The sequence below is a fragment of the Chiloscyllium punctatum genome, chromosome 45 (assembly GCF_047496795.1).
Source record: "Chiloscyllium punctatum isolate Juve2018m chromosome 45, sChiPun1.3, whole genome shotgun sequence".
NCBI lineage: Eukaryota > Metazoa > Chordata > Chondrichthyes > Orectolobiformes > Hemiscylliidae > Chiloscyllium > Chiloscyllium punctatum.
This window is the reverse complement of record NC_092783.1, coordinates 53,678,804-53,706,770: the sequence shown is the minus strand read 5'-3', so window position 1 is coordinate 53,706,770 and position 27,967 is coordinate 53,678,804. Positions and strand designations below refer to the sequence as shown.

Genomic DNA, 27,967 nt, shown 5'->3' with positions numbered 1-27,967 from the left:
TTTCTGTTCTGACATGACCCCCTCTAATTCTAAGGCTGTGTCCACGGGTCCTAGTCTCCTCGCCTAACAGAAACAATTTTCTAGCATCCACCTTTTCCAAGCCATGTATTATTTTGTACGTCTCTATTAGATCTCCCCTTAATCTTCTAAACTCCAACAAATACAATCCCAGTATCCTCAGCCGTTCCTCATATGCTAGCCCTGTCATTCCAGGGATCATCCGTGTGAATCTCCGCTGGACACGTTCCAGTGCCAGTATGTCCTTCCTGAGGTATGGGGACCAAAACTGGACACAGTACTCCAAATGGGGCCTAACCAGAGCTTTATAAAGTCTTAGTAGTACATCTCTGCTTTTATATTCCAACTCTCTTGAGATAAGAGATAACATTGCATTCGCTTTCTTAATCACAGACTCAACCTGCATGCTTACCTTTAGAGAATCCTCAACTAGCATTCCCAGATCCCTTTGTGCTTTGGCTTTATTAATTTTCTCACCATTTAGAAAGTAGTCCATGCTTTTATTCTTTTTGCCAAAGTGCAAGACCTCGCACTTGCTCACGTTAAATTCCATCAGCCATTTCCTGGACCACTCTCCCAACCTGTCTAGATCCTTCTGTAGCCTCCCCACTTCCTCAGTACTACCTGCCTGTCCACCTAACTTCGTATCATCGGCAAACTTCGCTAGAATGCCCCCGGTTCCCTCATCCAAATCATTACATTATCAGAGAGCTACCCTTGTGAACATACTGTGGACTTCATGATTGGATTGTTTCACGGATGTATCTGAAAGGAGTAAAAATAAAATTGGGCTGAAGATAAAGGAAATAATTGTGTTTTTTAATTATAAAGTATGTCACTGTATCTTTCTGCAGTGTGGTACAATTATCATGTGAGACTGTAACAGTTATAATTATAAATATTTTCAGCACCACAGCTGTCTGATGTAAGTTGGGAGATGGTTTTCATCCTCCTCTTGTATCATCTCCATAATATGCCGAAACATTTGAATTTGGGAGCTGAAGCTGGAAGAGTTGTTTTTAAAATGAAATATCCTTGGCTCTATGAAAAGAAGACAGCATGGTAGCTCAGTGGTTAGCACTGCTGCCTCACTGTAGCAGGGCCCAGGGTTCAATTCCAGCCCTAGGTAACTGTCTATGTGGAGTTTGCATATTCTCCCTGTGTCTCCTCCCACAGTTCAAAAATATGCAGGTTGATGGATTGGCCATGCTAAATTATCCAGAGTGTGGAGGGTAGGTGGATTAGCCATGGGAAGTATTGTGTGGAGGGCTGGTATGGACCAAATGGTCTGTTTCCACTATGTAAGAATTCTATGAAAAGTAAGGATGTTCTGCTAAATCTCTGTTGAAAAGCTTGTTGGGCCGAAACTGCATGGGATTTTATAAATCACATAAGCATGAAGGAAATGCAGGGTATATTTATAATTGTCACATTGCATTTCTTTTAAATGATATTCACTTTGAAATTGATATAGTTGTGCATATTTTTGTTACATCATTTTATTAATATTTGAACGTTTGTCTTATAACATGCAACCAATACTGATGAACATATATAGATGTTACAGTAAAATATATATCAGTTTTAACTTCTGTCATGTAAATACACTAACGGTGCATACATTGAAAAAGGCTCTGTGGAAATTTAGGACTGATGGAGGCTGTCTTAATTGAGACAAGAATTTTACAACAACAATGATTTGAACAGCTCTTATTGAGAGCACTGGCTGGAATATGCATAGAATTACATGGAATAAACAACTAGTCTGTACTGATTATATAACATGAATGTTCCTTCTATGCTATCAACTTGATCTCAGCCTTTCTGCATATCTTTCTATTTCCTTTTATTTGCTCATCTAATTTTCAGATAAGAATTTTTGCCTTAATCATTTGCTGTGGTTTATATTCTGATTAAGAAATTCTTCTTCTTATTTTTCTGTGAGATTTATTAATGAATGCACGATATTGATCATCCTTAGATTTGCATTCTTCCACAGGTGGAAATATTCCTCTGTATCCATTTAGCTACTTTCCCACAGACTCCACTTTGTCATGAGTTTACTGCATGACACATTGTCAAACATTTAGAGTCATAGAGATGTACAGCACGGAAACAGATCCTTTGGTCCAACTTGTCTGTGCTGACCAGATATCCTAACCTAACCTAGTCCCATTGGCCCTTATCCCCATAAACCCTTCCTATTCATATTCCCACCCAGGTGCCTTTTGAGTGTTGTAATTGTACTAGCCTCCACCACTCCCTCTGGCAGCTCATTCCGTACAAACACCATCCTCTGTGTGAAAAAGTTGCCTCTTTGGTCCCTTTTATATCTTTCCCCTGTCACCCTAAACCTATGCCATCTCGTGCTGGACTACCCCACTTCAGGAAAAAGACTTTGTCTATTTATCCTATCCATGTTCCTTGTGATTTTATAAGTCTCGATAAGGTCATCCCTCAGCCTGTGATGCTTGAGGGAAAACAGCCCTATCTCACCACAAACCCCAGGAACCCCATCCAGGAGAAAGATATAAATAGAAAGCAGGAGACAACAGCCTCGCTTTACTTGGAGGTCGCCACTGATGATGTTACCTAGCCAGGTAATGAAATGCCTGGATGTCAAACCTACAGCTCAGTGAGCAAACCTGCACCCTAAACCTCAACTTGAGTTACAAACCTTCACAAACTTTGCGAGCCCTATCTTATTCAGCCTCTCCCTATAGTTCAAATCCTCCAAACCTGACAATGTCCTTGTAAGTATGTTCTGAACCCTTTCAAGTTTCACAACATCCTTCTGATAGGAAGGAGACCTGAATTACAAGCAATATTCCAAAAGTGGCCTAACCAATGTCATGTACAGCTGTAACATGACCTCCCAACTCTGATACTCAATAAAGGGAAGCATACCAAATGCCGCCTTCACTATCCTATCAACCTGTGACTCCACTTTCAAGGAGCTATGAACCTGCACTCCAAGTCTCTTTATTCAGTAACACTGCCTAGGACCTTACCATTAAGTGTATAAGTCCTGCTCTGATTTGTTCTTTCCAAAATGCAGTACCACGCATTTATCTAAATTAAACTCCATCACTCACTCCTCAGCCCATTGGCCCATCTGATCAAGATCCCATTGTGCTCTGAGGTAACCTTCTTCGCTATCCACTACACCTCCAATAATGGTGTCATCTGCAAACTTACTAACTGTATTTCATATGTTCACATCCAAATAATTTATATAAAGTTGTGGACCCAGCACCAATCCTTGTGGCACTCCACTAGTCACATGAAAAGCAACCCTCCACCACCACCTTCTACCTTTGAGCCAGTTCTGTATTCAAATGGCTAGTTCATCTTGTGTTCCCTGAAATCTAACCTTGCTAACCAGTCTCCCATGAGGAACCTTGTTGAACGCCTTACTGAAGTTAATATAGATCACATTCACCACTCTGCCCTCACCAGTCCTCTTTGTTACTTCTTCAAAAAACTCATCAAGTTGGTGAGACATGATTTCCCATACACAAAGCCATGCTGACTATCCCTTAGCAGTCCTTACCTTTCCAAATGCATTTAAATCCTGTCCCTCAGGATTTCCCCCAACAACTTGCCCACCACCGATGTCAGGCTCACTGATCTATAATTCCTTGGCATTTCCTTACCACTTTTCTTAAATAGTGGCATCGCGTTAGCCAACCTTTAGTCTTCCGGCACCTCACCTGTAACTATCGATGACACAAATATCTCAGCAAGGGGCCCAATAATCACCTACATAGCTTCCCACAATTTTCTAGTGTACACCTGATCAGGTCCTGGGTACTTATACACTTTTATCTGCTTCACAACATCCAGCACCTCCTCCTCTATAATATAGACATTTTCCAAGATGTCACCATCTATTTCCCTACATTCTATATCTTCCATGTTCTTCTCCACAGTAAACACTGACACAAAACACTGATTTAGTATTTATCCCAGCTCCTGCAGCTCCACACTTAGGCTGCCTTGCTGATCTTTGAGGGGTCCTATTCTTTCCCTTTTGTCCCTAATGTATTTATAAAAAGCCTTTGGATTCTCCTTAACCCTATTTTCCAAAGCTATCTCATGTCCGCTTTTTGCCCTCCTCATTTTCCTCTTAAGTATACTCATACTGCCTTTTCACTCTTCTAAGGGTTCACTCGATCTCTCCTGTCTATGCCTGACATATGCTTCCTTCTTTTTCTTAACCAAATCAGCAATTTCTCTAGTCATCTAGCGTTCCCTACACCTCCTAGCCTTTCCTTTCACCCTAACAGGGATATACTGACTCTGGGCTCTTGTTATCTCATTTTTGAAGGCTTCCCATTTTCCAGCCATCCCTTTGCCTGCGAATATCTGCCTTCAGTCAGCTTTTGAAAGTTCTTGTCAAATACCGTCAAAATTAACCTTTCTCCTAATCAGAACTTCAACCTTTAGATCTGGTCTATCCTTTTCCATCACTATTTTAAAACTAATAGAATTATGGTCGCTGGCCCCAAAGTACACCCCACTGACACCCTAGTCACTTGCCCTGCCTTATTTCCCAGATTAGGTCAAGTTTTGCTTCTTCTCTTGTAGGGACATCCACATACTGAATCAGAAAATTTTCTGGTACACACTTAACAAATTCTTCTCCATCTGAACTCTTAACACTATGGTAGTCCAGTCTATGTTTGGCAAGTTAAAAAATCTCCATCCATAACCACCCTATTATTCTAACTGATAACTGAAATTTCCTTACAAATTTGTTTCTCAATTTCCTACTAAGTATTAGAGGTCTATAATACAATCCCAATAATGTGATCATCCCTTTCTTATTTCTCAGTTCCACGCAAATAACATCCCTGGATGTATTCACAGGAATATCGTCCCTAAGAACAGCAGTTATGCTATCCCTTATCAAAATGCCACTCCCCCTTCTCCTCCAATCTTGCCATCCCTCCCCCTGTCTTTTATCCTTCCTGTAGCATTTTATATCCAGGTACATTAAGCTGCCGGTCCTGTCCATCCCTGAGCCATGTTTCTGTAATTGTTTTGATATCCTATTCCCGTGTTCCTACCGATGCCCTGAGTTCATCTGCCTTCCCCATTAGGTCTCTTGCATTGAAGTAAATATAGTTTAATTGATCAGTCCTATCTTGTTTGCTGATTTATTCCTTCCCGCCCTGACTGTTTAACTTACTCCCTTTTCCACCTGTACCAGTCTCAGATTGATTTCTTTCCTCTCTATTTCACTGCGATTCCCACACCCCCAACTTTACTAGTATAAAATCTCCTGAGCGGCTCGAGCAAATTTCCCTGCCAGTATATTTGTCCCCTTCTAATTCAGGTGCAATCCATTTTTCTTGTATAGATTTCTTTGAAACCTAATTATGTGACATCTACTATATTAACCAAGTCTACTCTTATATCTTCAAAGGATAGTATCAGGTTATCAGTTAAACTGGGAGAAACTGTTGGGAATAATTCCCAAGCTGCGGGTGGAGTTGGACAATGTGTGTGTATATATAATATATATATATAGGTGGCTTATATCCAGAAGAAATTTAGTGTCATCAAAATGCAAAGAAAAATGGGGAAGTCTTGCGAAAACTGTACAACACACTAGTCAGACAATAGCCAGAATGCTATGAACAGTTTGGTCCCCTTGTCTAAGAGAAAATATATTGGCATTGGAGGCAGTTTTTTAGGTTGATTTTGGATATGAAGTGATGTTATTATGAAGAGAGGTGGAGTAGATTGGATTTGTACTCATTGGAGTACAGAAGGAGGAGAGAAAATTTTGTTGAAAATATGAGTTCGAGAGAGCTTGGTAGATTAGATACAAAGAGTTTATTTTCCCTGTTATATAATCTAGGATCAGAGGGATAACCTCAGAGTAAGGAGTTGTCCATTTAAGACAGAGATGAGGAGGATTCTTTTCTTTCGGAAGAAAGTGAATCAGTGGAATTCTTGACTGCATAGGCCTGCTGAGGCTGGGTCATTAAGTATACTTTAAGCTGAGATAGACAGATTTGTAGTCAGTGAGGGTCTCAATGATCATGGGGATAAGGCAGCAAGATGGAGTTGAGGATTTTCAGATCAGCCATGAGCTCATTGATTGGTGGACCAGACTCAATAGGCTGAATGCCCTACTTCTGCTCTTTCATTTTTACAGTCTAAGGAGTGATGAGAATCACTTGTAATAAATGGTTTCCCTTATGATTAATATTGCATCAATTTCCTTTTGAGAATCTTGCAGATTATGAAAGATGAAGTTTATCCAATGTTCTCTGGGGACTTCCTTGAAGTTTTGATTTCACTGTAGATGACACTGTTTGTGTTGTTAATCATGTCCTTTTCCATCTCACCTGTCCGTGCTGATGATTTCTTTTGAAACTGTATTGTTGCGTAATTGATTCCATTTTCATTCTTATTGAACTGGACATTTCCATCACTGCGTGTTTCAGATGAGCTACTTTCTGCGACTCTTACATTGGCATATATGATGCTGTCTTCCGCTGCTGCCAATTGCTGCATTATAAAAATACACACAATCCAATTTATTTCTGAGTAACTTCACCATAGATTTGTAGCATTATGAGGGCAAATAGATTTGTTTTAATATTATAAGTTTGTAAAGTTTTGAAAATTTTTACTGCACAGAAACATTCCAACTAGTTTATGCTTGTATCACTGTTCTTGAGAACCTTCTCCCAATCCTCTTAACCTCAGCAACATATCTTTTTATTAATTTGTCCTTATGAGCCTATCTATCTTCCCCTCAAATGGATTTATGGGATTTTTACAGACTGTCCCTATAGTACAGATTTCTACGTTCCGATCACTCTCTGGGTAAAGAAGCTTCTCCTGAAATCCTTCTCTTCAAAGGATTGGTTGAAGCAATTAGCATGGTTACCTTTGGGTAAAGCTAGATATGCATATAAGAGAGAAAAGATTGATTGCATCAGCTGACTGGCTGGTTTCTGGATTCTACAAAATGTCGATTAGCTAGTTCTGCAAATTTCAAAATACTATTCAGAGAACTCAGAATTAATATTCTTACCTGATTATCATCTGCATTCTGATCTCTTCGACTACATATAATGCAGCAATTCCCTGAAAGATTACAAAGTTATTGTTGAAAGAGCTGTGGCAGGAATAGTTAATCAGCGTAACATTTCTAAAGTGAGCATGTCTTGTGGTGTGCATAACCTTACATTGATTTATATTCAGGTGAACTTCATCTGTATTGTATACATGATTTTCCTATTATTGCAATCATAGTTGATGGTAATATTGGACAAGTAAGATCCCAGAGTGAGAGCCAGCTTTGATGAGCCATAGGTTTTATTTTACTTTTTGTTTACCATGAAGGTCAGTCACTGAATATATTTACAGGAGGTCGCCAATGTGGACTCATAGAGTCATAGACATATACAGCATGTAAACACACCCTTCGGTCTAACTTGTTCATGCTGACCCTTATCCTAAGTTATTCTAGCCCCATTTGCCAGCATTTGGCCCAGATCTTTCTAAACACTTCCTATTCATTTACCCATCCGGGTGCCTTTTACATTTTGTAACCTTAAGCGTATGCCCTCTGGTTTTGTATTCCCCAACTCTGGGGAAAAGACCTTGGCTGGTCACTCTATTTGTGTCATTCATGAACTTATAAACCTCTGTAAGGTCGCCCCTCAGCCCCTGATCCTCCTGAGAAAATAGCCTCAGAATATTCAGCCTCTCCCTTTTGCTCATACCCTCCAATCCTGGCAACATCCTTCTAAATCTTTTTTGAACCCTTTCAAGTTTCACAACAACTTTCCTATAGCTGGGAGACCACAAACAAAAATCACTATTTAGTACACAAAACCAAAGCACACATCGTATAAACTATTCAAGGTCTATTTGAAATGGTTTCTTTACAAATATCAGGAAATCAATTCAACCCTTTTATCACAACAACAACAACCTTATAGAATCTGAACCTCAGTGAAGGGTGACCCCTCTTTCCATTGTAAAGCTTATTGTTCAGGTGGTGGAGCTGTCATTAGTTTACTCATGGAAAGGTTTTTGCATTCACCATATGCCATTTTGTTTAGTTAATGTCTCTTCCTGAGACCTTTAAACATTTTGACAACTCAGCTTATTTACTGCAGAACATACATTTCTTAAACTCAAGTCTTCAACAGCCTTGCACGATGCCCCTCTGACACCTCAACAGCCTTCTATTTCTGACATTCTTTCAGCTTTCTTCAGGCCTGACAGGTTGGACTGCTGATGACAGCGTATCTGCTGTAAAGGACCTCTTCTCTCTGAATGATTTCTAAATGAACCTGCCTCAGACTTACTTATCTCTCCTGGTTGTAAAACTCCTCGGGTGGTTTGCTTTTCATTTATCTAAATCACATGATTTCTTAGAAATTTATTTTAACTCGTGCAAAATTACTTTCTGACTTCTGAGAAACAATCTTTCATGGTCTGAAAACTAAGATCCATTTCTTTCCTCTACTTTAGAACCCATGTTTCAAAATAACAATGATATATTTTGAACCTTCATCACACTATATGGAGAAAAATACTGCTCTTGGTCATTTTACGTAGCACTCAGAAAGTCTGGAGGCAATCTTCATTCACTATCTCATAGAGTAGGTTACCATCTGTTGTAGAATCCATTCAGTTTCTATCCCTTTGATTCCTACCAAGGGCTCTATCAGCACATTGTTCAAGATGTGAAAGTGAAAATTAAACCCTGTTCCTCTACCCAATATTTATTTGGGGTTTTGCAACTCAAAGATCCCTCAATTCTACATCGAATCTCTACAGTGTGAAAGCAACCCCTTGAGTCCACAGTAACCAACCCAGTCTCATCCCAACATTTCCTACGGCCAATCCACCTAGTATGCAGATATTTTGGACTGTGGGAGGAAATCCAATCGAGCACAGGGAGAATGTGCAAACTCCATACAGACAGTCACCTAAGGCCAGAATCAAACCTGGGTCTCTAACACTGTGAAGTAGCAGTGCTAACCACTGAGCCATCATATCACTCCTTTGTCTGTATTGACAAGGACCACTTGTTCTATCATGCCAGTAAAAGAGAAACCAAATAATTTACTACAGGGAGAAATCAGCACCTAATTTTAATTCAAATGTCATTCACTTCTACAGAGTAAAGGTGGGCCCTACCTGTTGCCAATGACTGGGTGTGTTGGCAACAGGCAGAATTAATTTTTACGACAGTAAACCAGATCTATTTATACAACAATTAAGCAAACAAAGTCTGTTTACTCAACAAAAGGGTGCATGATGACCCTTTGTCTGCACAGTCTATTTTAAACAAGTAGACTTACTGTATAAAAGTGTGGAAGATATTTATATACAAATTATGTGTGCACAATCAATCCCAATCAATTATGACTGTTCACTTTTAAAGGTATGACGGACATGGTAATTGCTCAACCATCATCTTGACCAGAAAGAGTGATTTACAATGAGAATCTGAGAGAGATCAGTAAGAGAGATCAGCAGAGCCACCTCTGGAACTACTTCTTCAGCGGAAAATGCATCTCTTTTGTTGGTTTATGAGCCATATTTGGCTTGCAGAACCACAGCTGCTGATGACAGCACTTTATGGGTCACATGAATATGAATACCTTTTATTCCTCTTCAATGATCTTTATCTTCCTCCACTTCAAGTTATTATTTGAATTTTCCCTAAAAAAATGTAATGTTCTTCGCCATTCTTTGTGATAATACCTTCTCCTAACATTTCTCATCATTCTTCTCCTCATTATTTAAGTTGATGGCCCATCAACCTGAACCAGAAGAAATCATTCATTCCCCAGAATTTTAATCCGTATGATTCACATTTTAAAAAATCTTTTAAATGAGAAAGGAAAAGGAAGCAAATGTGATGCAACATAGAAGAAAAAACATCCAACAATTTTGTTTGATGATGTTCAATTTGCGCAAGAATGACCATAAGTGTGTACAATTTTCATGAAAATACCAGGAGCAGTTTTAATGAATCAATAGTATTAAAAACCTGTCTCCTAATGACAAAGTTAGGAGGTGGATTCCACAGGAATTTTACTGATATTATTTTCTTATTGGAAGTGAAGAGTTGTGAAACAGGTTCCAGTTGACAAATGCTACTGTTATTTCTGCATCTGAGCTGAGAAACTGTTTACGCTACCTCTTCACCATGAACTATAGCTGCATCAGGATTAATTATTTCTTTTTAAAAATGAAAGGGAAAAATAGGTGATAAATGATAAATAATGACTTTTAACAGTTTTATAAACTTGTGTTGCTGCCATTGCTCTCCCTCACACATCCAGCCAGCATGATGTATTCTTTAGGACAGTCTTTTGTGCTTCATATCTAGATTTAACTTCAGATGTCAATCCTAAACACGTCTGGATTCCTGTTGTACAAAATTTTGTCTACAAATGTGACTTAATATTTTACTTAAAATCTAACTTTGTCAGAGTTGTCACAAGGAGAATCCTTTGATGCAGACTTTTTTTTTGCATGTGGAGTTATGGTGCTGTCAGCAACTTCATGCTTGTATGAATATAAGGCCACCAATGACTCATTCCATTCATGTTTCCCTTAAGATATTACTGAGAGGAATTTGACTAACATACCGCATGCATTTATCCTGAAAGATTACTCACCTAAAGATTTCACCTCACATGTCTTGGGGAAGGATGGGTTTGTACTTAAGCAGAGCAACTTCTCAATCACAAATGACTGAAAAGCTAAAATAAGTTAGACTGCATTTTTTATAAATTACAGATAATCTAATAACTGCTTGAATACACATTCCATTATGGATTATTCCATGGAGAATGTGGGGATTGCAGATACTAGAGATCAGAGTCGAGAGTGTAGTGCTGGAAAAGCACAGCAAGTCAGGCAGCATCTGAGGAGCAGGTGAATCGCTGTTTCAGGTGTAAGCCGAGGAATTCCTGATGAAGGGCTTATGCCTGAAATGTTGATTCTCCTGCTCCTCACCAGCACCACAATCTCAATATATGGCTTGTATGCAAATTTTCTTAAAGAGAAAATGTTAATCCTGTATTTTACTGATGCATAATATGATTGGGTCAAATTAAAGAAATTTGGTTCATTACTTTCAATTGCACCATCACATGTCTGCAGTGGTGTCGTGGTAATGTCACTAAAGTAGTAATTCATGTGATCAGCCTAATGTTTTGGATATATAGGTTCAAATCCTACCAAGCAAACATTGGAATTAAATCTCAATTAATCCAAAATTGAAGCAACTGTCATTGATTGTCGCTTATAACCAAGCATCTGGTTCACTAATTCCCCTTTGGGGAATTGTATTCTGTTCTTGGATGTTGCCTGACCTGCTGTGCTTTTCCAACACCACTCTAATCTAGACTCTGGTTTCCAGCATCTGCAGTCCTCTTTTTACCTCTGTCATTACTTGGTCTGCTCTCCATGTGACTTCACTTTACAGATAATCCCCTTTGTGTTTAGATTGGATTCCCTACAGTGTGGAAACAGGTCCTTCGGCCCAACCGTCCACACCTACCCTCTGAAGAGTAACCCACCCAGACGCATTTCCCTGTAACTAATGCACCTAGAACCAAGGGCAATTTAGCATGGCCAATGGGAGGAAACTGGAGCACCCAGAGGAAACCCACGCAGACATGGGGAGAATGTGCAAACTCCACACAGACAGTCACCCGAGGCTGGAATCGAACCTAGGACCCTGGTGCAGTGCTAACTACTGAGTCACCGTGCCACCTTCTGTGGCACTAACCCTGCTAAATGGGATAGATTTCAAACAGAACTTAAAACTAGGATTTGATGAATGATCTGTGCTTTCACCTGGAGTGGCATTGCGTTCTATCGCAACCTGTAACCTCATAGACCTTGTATAGTCACCACTCTGCCTTTCACATCAAGCTGGAGGATCAAAAAAGAAAATGCTGGAGAAACTCTGCAGGTCTGGCAGCATCACTGGAGAGAGAAACAAGGTTAATGTTTTGAGTTTGATATGACTCTTCTGGCAAAATCTCACTTTTACCAAAATCACTTCATGTCATTTCTCTATTATTCAAAACCCATGTTAAATATAGATTTCTGCACAGCTCAGGGCAATATTAGCTTTTAACTGGCAACATGAATGTCTTAGTCTATCACATCTAAAATATTGACTAGAATGTGCAGTATATTGCAATTGTGGGTGTTTTATAATAAGCAATGTATTTGTTGATTTGTACTATTGACATATAATGAAATGATCAAAGAGAAAGAGAAACTCACCCTTGTTCATTTTCTTCATGTACCAAAGCAGAGAAACTGCTAAAACAATAAGAAACGCCCCCAGCACACCGACTATAATGAAAACTAGTCTGTGATATAAAGAATAGTCAAGGGTCAATGTTGGTTCTCAATTGATTTTGGACATTTTAAAGAAATAATATTTATAGTTATAGAGGTCATTTAAGTTTAACTTTAGAACATTACTTTGCAAGCAATGAAGTAATTTTGGAATGTCGGTACTGTTAGAATATACAAGACATGCCACCCAATTTGCACACAGTATTGTCCCAAAGATAGATATGTGTTAATAACCAGATTTTGAATTTATCACTGGTGTTGGTTAAAGAATACATCTTGGCCATGTTTCTAGGAATGTTTCCTTTACATTTCATCAGATATTGCTGTGGGATATGTTAAATCCATTGAAAGGATACCTAGAGACCTGGGCTCAACATCACAGCCCCGAGTTGGCCCTTCTGGTAACCTCAACAGTACTCCCAGTGCTGTTCTCAACTGTCAACTTAAATAACATGCCCCTGGAATCAATCACAGAAAGTAAACATACTATCATTGGACTTGCCTAGGAGAGAGACTGTTGCCACTACAGCTTCCAGAACACTGAGTTTAAAACAAAAACCAAACAGTGGTATCATGGGAAAGCTGATTGATTGCTTGAGTATTCCGTTTGAGTGTCTGTTTGCAAAGACGTAGATCAATTGGAGCTGATTGGTGAGTTGCTTTATTTTTTGCTTTCTTCACCTCCATTTCAAAGTAACTATCCTGAGGAGCTTGAAGACATGGCAGGACAGTTCAGCTGTGTGAAATTCCCATCTGGTGTCATGCACGGAGCTGTGCTTGCTTCATGTATGGAGAGTGTTTTCAGTGGCAGAAACTTAGCTCTGAGTTTTGAAATTTAAGCAACACTTAACGTTGCTGTAGTGAATCAGTGAAGCCATTAACTCTGTGCATAGGATGTTTAATAAAGCAGATACACTGCAGATTAAGACCAGAAAGGCTGAAGAGGAATGGGTGACTGCTAGATAATCCAGAAAGATCAGGCACGTGAAAGATGAGTTCCTTCAGCCTCCCACTCAACTAACCACTTTTCCACATTGGATACTGGTGAGGTCATGGTTTATCAAAGGAATGTCGAAAGGGCCAAGCTTGTAGCACCCCAAATTGCTCAGATGCCTGGTGATGTGATATCAATCAAGTGGGCTGCTTTGTCCTGGACGGTATCAAGATTCTTGAATGTTTTGGAGCTGCACTTAGTCAGTCAAGTGGAGAGTATTCCTTTACACTCCTGACTTGTGCATTATACATTTTAGATGGTGGACAGGCTTTGGGGAATCAGGACGTGAGTTACTTGCTGCAGTATTCCTAACTTCTCATCTGCTCTTGTAGCCAATGAATGGTACATATATTTACATTTATATGGTAAATCCAGTTTAGTTTCTGGTCAATGTTAACCTCCAGGATGTTAATACTAAGGAATTCAGTGATATTAACCCTATCTAATGTCAAGTGATGATGGTTAGATTGTCTCTTATTGGAGATTGTCATTGTCTGGCATTTGTATGACATGAATGTTACTTGCCACTTGTTGGCCCAGGACTCTATTTAGTCCAGGTATTGTTACATTTGAACATGAACTGTTTCAGTATCTGAGGAATAGCAAATGGTGCTTAACAATGTGCAGTCATCAGCGAACATCCCCACTTCTGACCTTAATGTGGAGTGAGAATCATTGTTGAAGCAGCTAAAGATGGTTGGGCCAGGACACTACCCTGTGGAACTCCTGCAGAGATATCTTGAGGCTGAGATTATTGATCCCCACCAACCACAACCATCTTCCTCTGTGCCAAGTATAACTCCAATCAGTGGAGAGTTTGCCCCTGATACTCATTGATTCCAGTTTTGCAAGGGCTCCTTGAAGCCACACTTGATCAAAGCGGCCTTGGTGTCAAGGGCTGTCATTGTCACCTAACCTCTGGAATTTAGCTCTTTTCTCTGTATTTGAACCAAGGCAGCAATGTGGTCAGGAGCTGAGTGGCTCTGACAGAACAGCTGGGTATCATTGAGCAGGTTATTGCTGAGCAGGGCTATTGATGGAACTTTCAACCACTTTACTTATGATCAAGAGTAAGCTCATGGGGCGCTAAGTGGCTGGGTTGGATTTATCCTGCTTTTTATGTACAGGACATACATGGGCAATTTTCCATGTTGCTGGTAGATGCCAGTGTTGTAACTGTACTGGAACAGCTTGGCTTGGGGGAATTGGCAGGTTTTGGAGCACAAGTCTTCAGTACTATTGCCAGAGTATTATCACGGCCTATAGCTTTTGCCATATTCAGTGCCTCCAACCATTTTCACATGGAATGAATTGAATTGGCTGAAGAATGGTATCTGTGATGCTGGGTCTATTAGAGGAGGCTCAAATAAATCATCCACTTTGTGCTAGCTAAAAATTGCTGTGAATGCTTCAGCCTTATCTTTTGCATTGATATGTTAGGCTCTTCCACCATTGAGAATGGGGATATTTGTGGAACCTCCTGGTCCAGTAAGTTTTTAATTGTCCAACAGCATTCGTTACTGAGTATGGAAGGACAGCAGAGCTTATGTATGACCCATTGATTGTGGGATCAATTGGCTTTGCCTATCACTTACTGTTTATGCCGTTTGGCATGCAAGTCGTACTTTTTGGTAGCTTCACAGGTTGACACTTCATTTGTAGGTATGCCTGGTGCTGCTGTTGATATGTCCTTCTGCACTCTTCATTGAATGAGGATTGATTTCCTAGCTTAAGGGTAATGGTTGAGTAGGGGATATACTGGGCTATGAGGTTACAGATTGCGCTCGAGTACAATTCTGCTGCTATTGATGGTCAACAGTGCTAAATGGATACTTGATTTTGAATTGCCAGATCTGCTTGAAGTCTGTCCTATTTAGCACAGTGCTTGTGCTACACAACATGATGGGGGTATTTTCAGTGTGAAGGTGGTCCTTTATTTCCACAGGTCTGTGCAGTGGTTACTCTTACTGATACTGTGATGCAGCATGCAGATTGGTGAGGATGAGGTCAAGTGTGTTTTTCGAGTATGTTAGTTAATAATCTCGTTGTAAAACTAATTAGGGAATAGTGACCATACTATGATCCAATTTTACATTAAGTTTAAATAAGATATAGTTCATTTGAAACTAGGGTACTGTACTTATATCAGAGTAATTATGAAGATATGAGGAGGATGTTGGCATTGGTGGATTGGAAATTTGCATTCAAAGGTTTGATTAGAAGATATGCAACAGTTAGTATTTAAAGAATTGGTGCTTTGTTTTAAAAAAACACATGTACTGTCTCATGGCAACTGATCATTGCCCCAAATTACTTATATGGACATATTGAAATTTTAGTTAAGACAAGTTTCTTTGTTCAAAAAATAAAAAGAGTGGACATATAAGCCAAAGACATGTGGGAATGTAAATTCTAAGAACAAAATTTACTTTCTCTCTGGAAAATTCCTGTGTAGATTAAGTTCAGTCCTAAATGTAACAGCTAGTGGGTATCAAGAAACTTCAGACAGAGACACTACAAATGAAGAGAGGCAGTGCAAAACCTGAACAATGATCACATGTGGTTGCAAAGATAATGGAGATTAATTACCACTTCAGCAAAAAGCAGCTCCGATGAGTTCTATCCCACATTTTGGACATGAAGCAGTACTGGATGGAACACATATTTGTGGTTTCCCCTTCCAGCAATACATAAGAAAAGGAGTTAGAAAACTCAACTGCAACATGGGACTTCATGTGGTAATTTTTTGTTGAGTTGTGTGGGGCTGATACATGCTGTGAAAGTCATATCTGAAGAACATTCATTTGGCACCCCTACATTTGAAAGTAGAAGTGAAAGTCATTCTGTTGCCAATTGTTGGGAGCAAGTAACAAGTCAGCAAAAAGCCTCCATCTTAAATGAATCAGGATAACTCCTTTCAGCCAACCTGCAGTAACGGGATCCAGCCCAACATTTTTGAAAGCTTCCTTAATAATTTCCTGCTAAAAATAAATAGTGTGTGTGTGTGCTAGAAATCTGAATGAATTCTTCCAGTAATCTTTGTTTCTCTAAGGTCAGTTGGCCACTGTGGCTGAGCAGGTCTGTTTATATTCAGCTGTGGAATTGAATTGTAAAGAATTTCACACCAAACTATAAATGCATCTATTTCTCTGTAGGTGTGTACTTAACTCTTGTGCTTCCAATACCCTTTTTTACATTTATTTAGCGTTCTAACCTTATCTCCATTGTAATGTGAAAGACTCAGTTATTTGTTGTTTACATCACATTTACAATTCCTTCTGCTTATTGCCAACAGCTCAGGCTAATAATGTGGAAATTAGATCAATGCTGCAAGCTGTCTGTCATCGGTAATACAACAAAGCTGTGTAAGAACATTGCCCAATTCCTCCTTTCGACCAGCAGAAATACAACTACCATGTCCATGTCATTCCAGATCAGATAACGAAGGTCAACTTGGCAAGCAAATCTCACCACTAGAGTAGGTTGGAGGTGAAGCAATCTCAATGCATAATGCAAAGAGCACTATCTGAGAGTTATCAAAATGAAGATTGTTACTTCTTATTCTTAAATCCGACTAATGGCAAACTGCTTTCCTGAGGACACAACAATATGTTATAAATCCAGTCAGTATTTCCATTTGATGAGATACATTCTCTAATAAAAGATAATTTTCACTTATTTAGCCAAAAAAAGAACAGTGTTAACTTATCAGGTAGAAGAAGAGGTGCTAATCAAAACAAATCAGTAATGAGAAGGTAGTACCGTTTGGATTTTGGAGATCGGATCTCATTATTTGCACTTGTAGATGGTGCAGTTGTTGAAGAAACTTCACAAGAATAGTTCTGTCCTGTTGAAACAATGGAATATCATTCAGATTCACTTCATGTTAATCTGTAGTCAACTGACACGGCATTATTATTCAACAGAACCAGATTACTTGAGGAACATATGAACAAGAAACAGGAATAGGCCATTCAGTTCCTTAAGGTCAAAACAATGACTGCAGATGCTAGAAATTAAAGTTTAGATTAGAGTGGTGCTGGAAAAGCACAGCAGTTCAGGCAGCATCCGAGGAGCAGTAAAATCGATATTTCGGGCAAAAGCCCTTCATCAGGAATATAGGCAGAGTGCCTGAAGGGTGGAAAGATAAATGAGAGGAAGGTGGGGGTGGGGAGAAAGTAGCAAAGAGTACAATAGGTGAGTGGGGGAGGGAATGAAGGTGATAGGTCAGGGAGGAGGATGGAGTGGATAGGTGGAAAAGAAGATAGGCAGGTAAGACAAGTCATGGGGACAGTGCTGAGCTGGAAGTTTGGAGCTGGGGTGAGGTGGGGGAACGGGAAATGAGGAAACTGGTGAAGTCCACATTGATGCCCTGGGGTTGAAGTGTTCCAAGGCGGAAGATGAGGCGTTCTTCCTCCAGGCGTTGGGTGGTGAGGGAACGGCGGTGAAAGAGGCCAGGAGCTGCATGTCCTCGGCAGAGCGGGAGGGGGAGTTGAAATGTTGGGCCACGGGGCGGTGTGGTTGATTAACGTGGGCGTCCCAGAGATGTTCCCTAAAGCTCTCTGCTAGGAGGCGTCCAGTCTCCCCAATGTAGAGGAGACCACATCGGGAGCAACGGATACAATAAATGATATTGGTAGATGTGCAGGTAAAACTTTGATGGATGTGGAAGGCTCCTTTAGGGCCTTGGATGGAGGTGAGGGAGGAGGTGTGGGCGCAGGTTTTGCAATTCCTGCAGTGGCAGGGGAAGGTGCCAGGACAGGAGGGTGGGTTGTTGGGGCGTGGGCTTGACCAGGTAGTCACGAAGGGAACAGTCTTTGCGGAAGGCGGAAAGGGGTGCGGAGGGAAATATATCCCGGGTGGTGGGGTCCGTTTGAAGGTGGCGGAAAGGTCGATGGATGATTTGGTTTATGCAAAGGTTGGTAGGATGGAAGGTGAGCACCTGGGGGGTTCAGTCCTTGTTACGGTTGGAGGGGTGGGGTCTGAGGGCGGAGGTGCGGGATGTGGACGAGATGCATTGGAGGGCATCTTTAACCACATGGGAAGGGAAATTGTGGTCTCTAAAGAAGGAAGCCATCTGGTGTGTTCTGTGGTGGAACTGGTCCTCCTGGGAGTAGATACGGCGGAGGCGGAGGAATTGGGAATAGGAGATGGCATTTTTGCAGGAGGTAGGGTGGGAAGAGGTGTAATCCAAGTAGCTGTGGGAGTCGGTTTATAAAAAATGTTGGTGTCAAGTCAGTCGTCATTAATGGAGATGGAGAGGTCCAGGAAGGGGAGGGAGGTGTCAGAGATGGTCCAGGTAAAGTTAAGGTGTCGTCATTAATGGAGATGGAGAGATGACCTGTGCCCATACTTCCTCACTCACCTCTATCCAAGGCCCCAAAGGAGTCTTCCACATCCATCAAAGTTTTACCAGCACATCCACTAATATCATTTATTGTATCCGTTGCTCCCGATGCGGTCTCCTCTACATTGGAGAGACTGGATGCCTCCTAGCAGAGAGCTTTAGGGAACATCTCTAGGACACCTGCACCAATCAACCACACCGCCCTGTGGCCCAACATTTCAACTCCCCCTCCCGCTCAGCCGAGGACATGGAGGTCCTGGGCCTCTTTCACCGCCGCTCCCTCACCACCCAACGCCTGGATGAAGAACGCCTCATCTTCCGCCTCGGAACACTTCAACCCCAGGGCATCAATGTGGACTTCATCAGTTTCCTCATTTCCCCTTCCCCCACCTCACCCCAGCTTCAAACTTCCTGCTCAGCACTCTCCCCATGACTTGTCTTACCTGTCTAAATTCTTTTCCACCTATCCACTCCATCCTCCTTCCTGACCTATCACCTTCATCCCCTCCCCACTCACCTATTGTACTCTATGCTACTTTCTCCCCATCCCCACCTTCCTCTCATTTATCTTTCCACCCTTCAGGCACTCTGCCTGTATTCCTGATGAAGGGCTTTTGCCCGAAATATCGATTTTACTGCTCCTCGGATGCTGCCTGAACTGCTGTGCTTTTCCAGCATCACTCTAATCTAAACATTCAGTTCCTTAAGCCTGCTCTCCAATTGAATAAGATCATGGTTGCTCTCATTACAACTTCAAATCTACATTTTCACTTTCCCATCGTAACCTTTTGTTCCTTTGCTTAGCAAGAATCAATCTATCCTGTCTCAAAAATGTTAAAGGACTCTCCTTCCATTATTTTCCTAGGAAGAGAGTTTTAACATCTCATGTTCCACAGAGAGAAAACAAATTCACCTCATCTGTGGTTCACCTCATTTTTAAACAATGACACCAAGTTCTAGATTATTTCACATGAAGACACATTCCTCCACATCTGCCCTGTCGAGACCCCTTTAAGAGTTCACGTTTCAAACAAGAAATCTCTGCTATACGCACGGCCGATACAATGGATTTGGATGATTTAATTCCTGTGAAATTTTCCCGTGTGGTTGCATGAGGAGATGCAAATACCTGGCATTGACTCATTTTTCTCAAACATTTCTAATAACTTCCTGTCTCTGAGAGTGGAGAGTTACTATTGGGCCAGTCAAAGGGTTCAGATTGGTGGCTATGATCTAGAGTGTCCCCTTTCATTGCCCTGTATAAATGAAATGAAAGTTTCAGTCAAAGAACTGGGCTTTGCTACCACCAGGAAATATACAGTTGTGGAGACAAGTATTCACAGTCCTGTCATGGAAGGATAGCTGCACATTGAACAGACAGGGAAATGGTAGACCAGGAATAATTGCTGTCAATGTTAGTGATCAAGCATTTAATACATATTTGTCTGGCTATTCTCTGTTAAATGAATAGTGCTATTAAAATAGTAGTCACATGAACACATTAAAGAACCAGCAGTTAATAGTAACAATTCTCAAGGGCCATTATATGCAGTCATAGTATCCAAGTAGTAGTGATTCAAGTCACATTTTGGGGTATAATGACAGGTTGATTAGAAAATACTTAGTAAAGTGCTCAGTTCTCACTTATTGAATCAGTTTTCTGGCCTTACAATAGTAACAGGAAACATTACCCACTGGCAATGGGCACAATGAAGTCCTAGTAGTAATTATAATCCATGTTACAGAACAGTCACCATTCAGATAGTTGTCTCAGGGGAGTTTTGAGTGAATCATTTATTTCAAAAATGACAGCCTGATTTGCATTTATACAGTGCCTTTTCCAATCCCAGGAAAAAGCAAACTGCTTCACAAGTGAAGTGTCACTGTGATTGGTTTACGGGAATTGTCAGAAGTCAATTTGCACACAGTAATATCTCACAAAACTCAATGAGATAAATTACCAGTCAGTTTTCTTTTGCTGTGGATTGAGGGATGAAGACTTACTCTAAAACCACAATCTTCTTTGAACAGCACCATGGAATCTGACAGATCTACCTGACTGGGGAGCGCAGTGGATAGACAATCAGTTTAGGTGTTTAATCTGGCCAATAGCTCCTCTTACAGCATTGGAAATCCTCAGTGCTGGTCACTGGTTTCAGGCAGAATTGTAATATTGCAGGATTATTTGGACTCATGACTCTAGAGAAAGAAGCTCGGATATTTGGATGTTCTTTCCGTGGGACAGGTACTAACAGGATGCAGGCCTGCTGACTCTGGAATGGGCGCTTTGCCAGGCACAAGGGCTGCTGGGTGTCATGAAGGACTGGATAATGGACCCATCTCTGTGCTCCAGGATTTGGTTCCACTTGTAATAAAACATTAAATAGTCCTCCAGCTCTCACGCCCCATCACCCACACATGACTTGTTCATGCCAATTGATGGCATCTCATGTTTCCAGTCAGCCCTTTGATCCTTCATGGTTTCCTAGGCCGCACTAACCAACTGAACTACCCAATATCAAAATAATGCCCTCTACCCACCATTCACACCCTTCATGCCAACCCATACCACTCTCCTCCTCATATCTGATTATAACTCCTATGCCTTTGTGGTACCAACCACAACCCCACCCATGATTCATTACCTTTACATCCACCACACAAGATCACCCAACATTCATCGCCATGGAAAGTTGGTTACATAGTTGCAATACCACTGGGCTAGTATTCCAAAGATCTAGGCGAGTGGTATGGGTTGGCATTCTTACCATGGCAGCTGATGAAATTTTAATTTCAGTTTGTAAATCTGGATTATAAAGCTCGCATCAGTGACGGTGACCATGAAATGATCATCAATTGTTATAAAAAGCCACCTGGTTCACTAATGTCCTTAAGGAAGGAAAACTGACATCCTTAGATGGCCTGGTCTATAGGGGACTCTAGACCCACAGCATTGTGGTTGACTGTTACCTTCTCTCTGAAATGACTGAGCATGCCACTGTATTTGAGAGCAATTAGGAATGGACACTTAATATTTTTTTTCATGAAGGAATTATCTTTGAAAGTATATAAATGCTTTAACATAATTTAAAGTTAAAACTATTAATAGATTAATAGTTTGGGAGATGGTGGTCTAGTAGTGTTATCACTGGACTGGTAATCCAGAGAATCAGGTAATGTTCTGGTGATCTGGATTCAAAGCCCACTACAGCAGATGGTAGAATTTGGGTTCAATAAAAAAATCTAAAATTAAGCTTTGATTGATGACCATGAACCTATTGCTAATTGTCAGTTAAAACCCATCTGGTTCACTAATGCCCTTTAGGGAAGGATGCTGCCCCCCTACATGAAACTCCAGACCCACAGCAATTTGATTGACTCTTGAGGATGGGCAATAAATATTGGCCCCGCTGATTGAGACCTGCATCCTGTGAATGAATGAAAAAAACTTAAAGAGGTTAAAGTGATATCAATTGTGGTGAACAAAAATATAATAATACTTGCAATATGTGCTTTTATTTTTGAAAAAAATCTCAGCATGGATCCTGATGTCTGTCTACTTTTATTCTTTATTCCTTAATAATTGTGAGATTAACTAGTTTGGAAAATATCTAAATGAACTGTGTTTTAAAAATGTTTAAGGGAAAGTATGAAAAACAAAAAGCTATGAGATATATGCTTCTATTATGAAAGTGAGCTCTGAAATACTGAAAGGGCAATTGAACATGTTGGAAAATCCAAGAAAGGACTATCGAAATTTCAAAGGACAGTTTGAAATGATCAGCAGATTTCAACAGTTTTCTAAACAAAGTAAAATTGCAATATGTAAATCACTCAGTGAATTGGACCCCACCCCTCCTTCTCAGACCTACAAATATAACAATTAATCTTTCTGCTGGCATCTATCATCTAATTTCACCATACACTTTCCATTTGCTAGATGTGTAGTTTCGGAAATATGCCAATCTCCAATTGGGTTCAAAGCTTTGCCTTCTATAGACTGGCCTTGATCAGTCAGGCCATGTCCAGGTCTTCTGTGACATAATTGCAAAATTGACTCTTTCCGCTTCTGGTCTCTGATCTAAATGAACGATATAAAACAGCCAAGTGTGGATAATTGTTTCTGAAATTGGAATTGATGAATAATTATATAAGGGTTGCTATTTCAAGCACTTCAATTGGAAAATGATATGAAGTTTAAGAAGCATCGCAGTGATCTAATGTATAGACAATCTTTTGATTATTCCAGAAGCCATTAAGGAATACATAGGACTTTACTACATATACTGGAGCAGCTGGGATTAATATCAGGCCAAAGGAAAGGGAGGTTTCTTGCAGTCATAAGAATACACTAGACCGTCAAGGGTTGTGGATGTACAACATAGGCCAGTTGGATTATTTATATATTATAGGACCCTTTTGTGAAGAAATTTGGTAAATCGCTGCTCTCCAACAAGAATTGACAAAAGAAAGGTGAACTAAAGGGGCTAGATATTAGTTGTAATTCATTAAGCATCAGATCTTCAGCCAATCTGCAATGTAGACATATTGGTTAATGGTAAAAAGATAAAGTCGCCATAGCCCTGCTGGATTACAGGATTCTCTCATAGGAGAGAGAGATAGCTGGTGGTGGTCAGACCTAAGAGCCACCATGCCTCAGGTGAGGTTAATAATGATCTAGAGTTGAAAAGTGTGGTGCTGGAAAAGCACAGCAGGTCAGGCAGCATCCGAGGAGCAGTAGAGTCAACGTTTTGAGCATAAGGTCTTCATCGTGAATGAGCTCATTCCTGATGAAGAGCTTATGCTCGAAATGTCGACTCTCCTGCTCATCAAGATGCTACCTGACTGGCTGTGCTTTTCCAGCCCACACTTATAGACTCTAATCTCCAACATCTTCAGTCCTCGCTTTCTCCTCCTCAATAATTATCAAGCCAATCAAGTTACATATTAGTTTCATGGGAATACATCATGTTTTATGGGTTTTGTACAGGTTTTAGGGATTTTTTTTTGTTCATTTTTACAAGGAAAATGCAAATCAGTAGCTGTGTTCAGAACTGTTGAGAGACCAAATAGAGTGAATTTGGCCAGTTGCAGCTTCGTGGAGTTCCTGAAGGAACTTAACCAGTGACCAGTTTGGTCAGATTTGTGTTAAAAAAATTTAACTGTTTGTTTAAAATAATACTTACCAATGCTGCTGATCTCTACCACATAACTGCAATTGTTCGCTGATCTGTTGATGACTGATACTTTAACCATTCCACTGTCTTTTATTGCCTGCTGATTTTTGGCTGTGCAGTAATATTGATGATTTTGCTGTTTGAAGGATTGACAATGTAGATCCAGTTTATTAGTGTCAGATATCTTTGAATTGTGAGACGAGGTCCTTTCATACCATTTGTAGTAAATGGGAGGGGATCCCCGGACAGATTCACAGGAGATTGACACTGATCCCCCAGAACATGAGACATTTGGTGGTGAAGTGAATTTGAGAACAGGAATGGATATGGATTCTGTGGAAAAGAAACAAATATTCATGTACTGCATAAATATCCAAAACTTAAATGCTCAGTATCTTACACAGCTTAGCCATGGCTCCTCTTGTTGGAATCTCACCAGCATATTTAACTCTCCATGACCCTCCTAGCAACCTGAACTAGAATGGCTACCATTAGATAATAGCAGAGTAGGTCTCCAGATTAGGGCAAAAATGCCGAGGATGAATCCCACGTGAAAGTCAGTGCCAATAATTTATTTCGGCAACAGTCAGCCTTCAAAGCTACTGAATGATTTTACTCTCAAATATGAAGAAGTCAAATCAGTGATTAATGGAGCAGAAAATTACAATGAAAATTTACCAGGTATTGGTTACAGGTTTTGCAGATTTAAATAAGGAATGTAATTGCATTGGAGCTCAGTGAACTGCTGCTGAAAGAGATTACTTTATCTGAAATTGGAGGTTGTGAGGGTGTGCGAGAATCAGAAAATGAGATGGTTGGTGAAGGTTAAGAAAATTTAATGGAATGACCTTCTTGGAATTTTACAATCCATTTTTCACCTGACATTGGACCAGCATGAGAGGAAGGCAACATAGATCATGGCAAAGTGAAATGGGAGCTGGTGGTGAGGACACTTTGGGTGGTGGATGGGATCTTTGTTGATCATATGAATGTTAATCAACTGAGGTGAAGGTAACTCATGGCATGAACTTTGCTTAGGAGGAGACTGGCAGATTGGACTCCCGCTGTTCCCAGTTCATGAGCATCATTGGAAATGTAATTCCCTGCTCCAGCTGGAAGACCAAGGAAAACAAAGCCTAAATTCATTAAATTCAAATTGATCCCAAAAATAGGAGAAATGGAGCCTCATTAGAAAATTTTAATCTCTGACCTGTCTCTCCAGAGTGAGATACTCCATCATCTCATACCCAAAAGTGTTCAGAAAAGATTTACAAGGATGTTGCCAGGGTTGGAGGGTTTGAGCTATAGGGAGAGGTTGAATTGGCTAGGGCTATTTTCTTTGGACCATCAAATGCTGAGGGGTGACATTATAGAGGCTTTTAAAATCATGAGGAGCATGGATAGGATAAATAGACAAGGTCTTTTCCCTGACTTGTGGGAGTCCTGAACTAGAGATCATATGTTTAGGGTGACAGGGGAAAGATTTAAAGGGACATAAGGGGCAACCTTTTCACGCAAAGGGTGGTGTGTGTATGGAATTAGCTGCCAGAGGTAAGTGGTGGAGGCTAGTACAATTACAACATTTTAAAGACATCTGGATGGGTACATGAATAGGAAGATTCTGGATTAGTGGTGCTGGAAGAGCACAGCAGTTCAGGCAGCATCCAAGTAGCTTCGAAATCGACATTTCGGGCAAAAGCCCTTCATACTTTTTTTATTCCTGATGAAGGGCTCTTGCCCGAAACATCGATTTCGAAGCTACTTGGATGCTGCCTGAACTGCTGTGCACTTCCAGCACCACTAATCCAGAATCTGGTTTCCAGCATCTGCAGTCATTGTTTTTACCATATGAATAGGAAGAGTTTAGAGGGATATGGGGTCTGTGCTGGCAAATGGGACTAGATTAATTTAGGATATCTGGTCGGCATGGACGTGTTGGACCGAAGGGTCTGTTTCCATACTGTACATCTCTATGACTCAATGACACTGTGGTTTTATAAGAAATAGCAGGATTGCAGACTTTTTAAAAATTCTATTTGACTCTCTCCTGCCTTTTGGAGATATGAGCATTGGTAAATTTCACCCTTAACTCTGAGAGAAGTAGCCCAAGATCAAAAAGGGTCAGATTCACCAAAATCTTATTATCAGTTTATGGTCCTTCACTACAATACATTCATAAATAATTGAGTTAACTTGTGAAGGGGTAGTTTGCCTTTGAAATGCTCCAGGTTCTGAGCTTGACCCTGAGTGCTTTGCTGCTCACAGTCTTCATTCATTTTGGAAAATACTCACAAGTCCCTAAGGTAACAAAACATGTAAAATCATACAATTCCTTAAGCATATTTTGCCATCCAATTAAAGCACATCAGAGCTGAAGTGAAGAGTCAACTAGACTCTAAATGTTAGCTTGCTTTCCCTCCATGGATGCTGCCTCACCTGTTGTGAGTTCCAACATTTTTTGTTTTCAGATAGGCTTGATCTGGACTTCTCCAATCTGTGTACAGTTATGGACAATGAGTTTGGCAATCCTGTCATCACATCACAGATTATCTGCTGCTTCTCAATGATTAACCTTTTCATCCATAGTTTCAGAAGCCCATGGCCAGCTATACAGATTTACTCTCTGCCACAGAGTCTACACAGCTGCACCTTCCACCATTGGCTGCCTTTATTCACTTGTGAAGTATGAGCCTTCAGTTGTCTAACTGGACCATTGAAGTCCAGCACTCCATGTTGGTGCATGGTGAGCATAAATCCTGCAAGCACACAAATTCAGAAGGAACCAGTTTCTCTGAACATGCATTGTCACACATTTTCAGTTCCATCCATAACTCCTCAGTTAATGAAACATGCATATCTGTATACAGTCACCCCCAGACATTCAGGTTTATGCTGGTAAGTGAAGCAACTTCCTCCATGTTAATGTCAGGCACAATCCTCTCCAAAAAGAGATAGTCCAACCATTGTTCCTAAACAATCAATAACTATCATTTTTGAATAATCCACTCATTATATATTCAGAAAGGATTCACCAGAAACTTAATTGGATTAACCCAAGACTAAAGTCTGTTCAAGACTTTGTCACTTGTCACCTGCAGGTCCAACAATTTACTCATTCCTGATTCTCTGATTATTGTGAATTCCTGAACTCATCCCTCCCCTTTCCTGATATGTCACTGTTTCTGGGATTTATTTATCTCCTCATGTGTACAGTGGGATGTGGGTAAATATGCGACTACACTCAGCTTTCTTCATCTGGTCAGGTTTTGACAGCTATTTCTATCTTTCCAGAAGAGTTGTTTAATACTGATTTCTTCAGAAATATTCAGCCATATCAGCTTTGTTGGTTTCTTCAAACTGTTGCTGCTCTCTGAGAGAGCATCGCTCTCTGACTGCTCATTGATACCATCATTTTGTTAAAGCAGGTACAAACCTTTGAACATCCTGACACTAACTTCTACAATTGTTATCATTGCTCCAAGCTCTCCAACAGTTAGTTGGGCCAACATTGTGGGGAATACTCTGCCCTAAATTGGTACTCTATGCAGTTGAGACACTCCATCCTTATGGCTCCTTCACTAGAGCCTCCAGCTTCAATGGCCTTCAATAGTTCACCTCCAAGGAGGTTACATTGGAGGAAGGGGGACAATGAGATCACCTCTGCAAAATGTCTCTTGGCCTAGCTGACAGCCTGCCTGTATCCAGCCATCCTGCGTCAGAGAAATTCTCCTAACAGGCAGAAAGATGTTAAGGAGCTTTATCGGTATCACTTTTCCAGTCACAACCTGGTCCAAATGCTCCACCAGGTCAGGAAAATACAGCCCAATGACTAAACAATGAATAAACAGAGTTATTTTACTGTTAAAACAGTGACCACACACCCCCAGATTCTCATATCAATTTCAACTGGGAGATGCAAGAGCAAAGGTTGTGACATTTTGTTCTTCTCTATGATATTCATTCTCATGAAATGCATTGATTCCATGGGATGAATGCATCTCATTTAATTTATCCTTTGATCTGCAATACCTCAAGTTATAGGTTAAGAGAGTGCAG

The 27,967-nt window shown here is 40.4% G+C and overlaps 1 pseudogene; it reads right to left on the bottom strand.

Annotated features, from left to right (window-relative positions):
* Positions 1–1,499: 1,499 nt before the first annotated feature.
* The window catches only part of LOC140467128 (Fc receptor-like protein 5), a 110,338-nt pseudogene continuing 83,870 nt past the window's right edge, over positions 1,500–27,967 (bottom strand).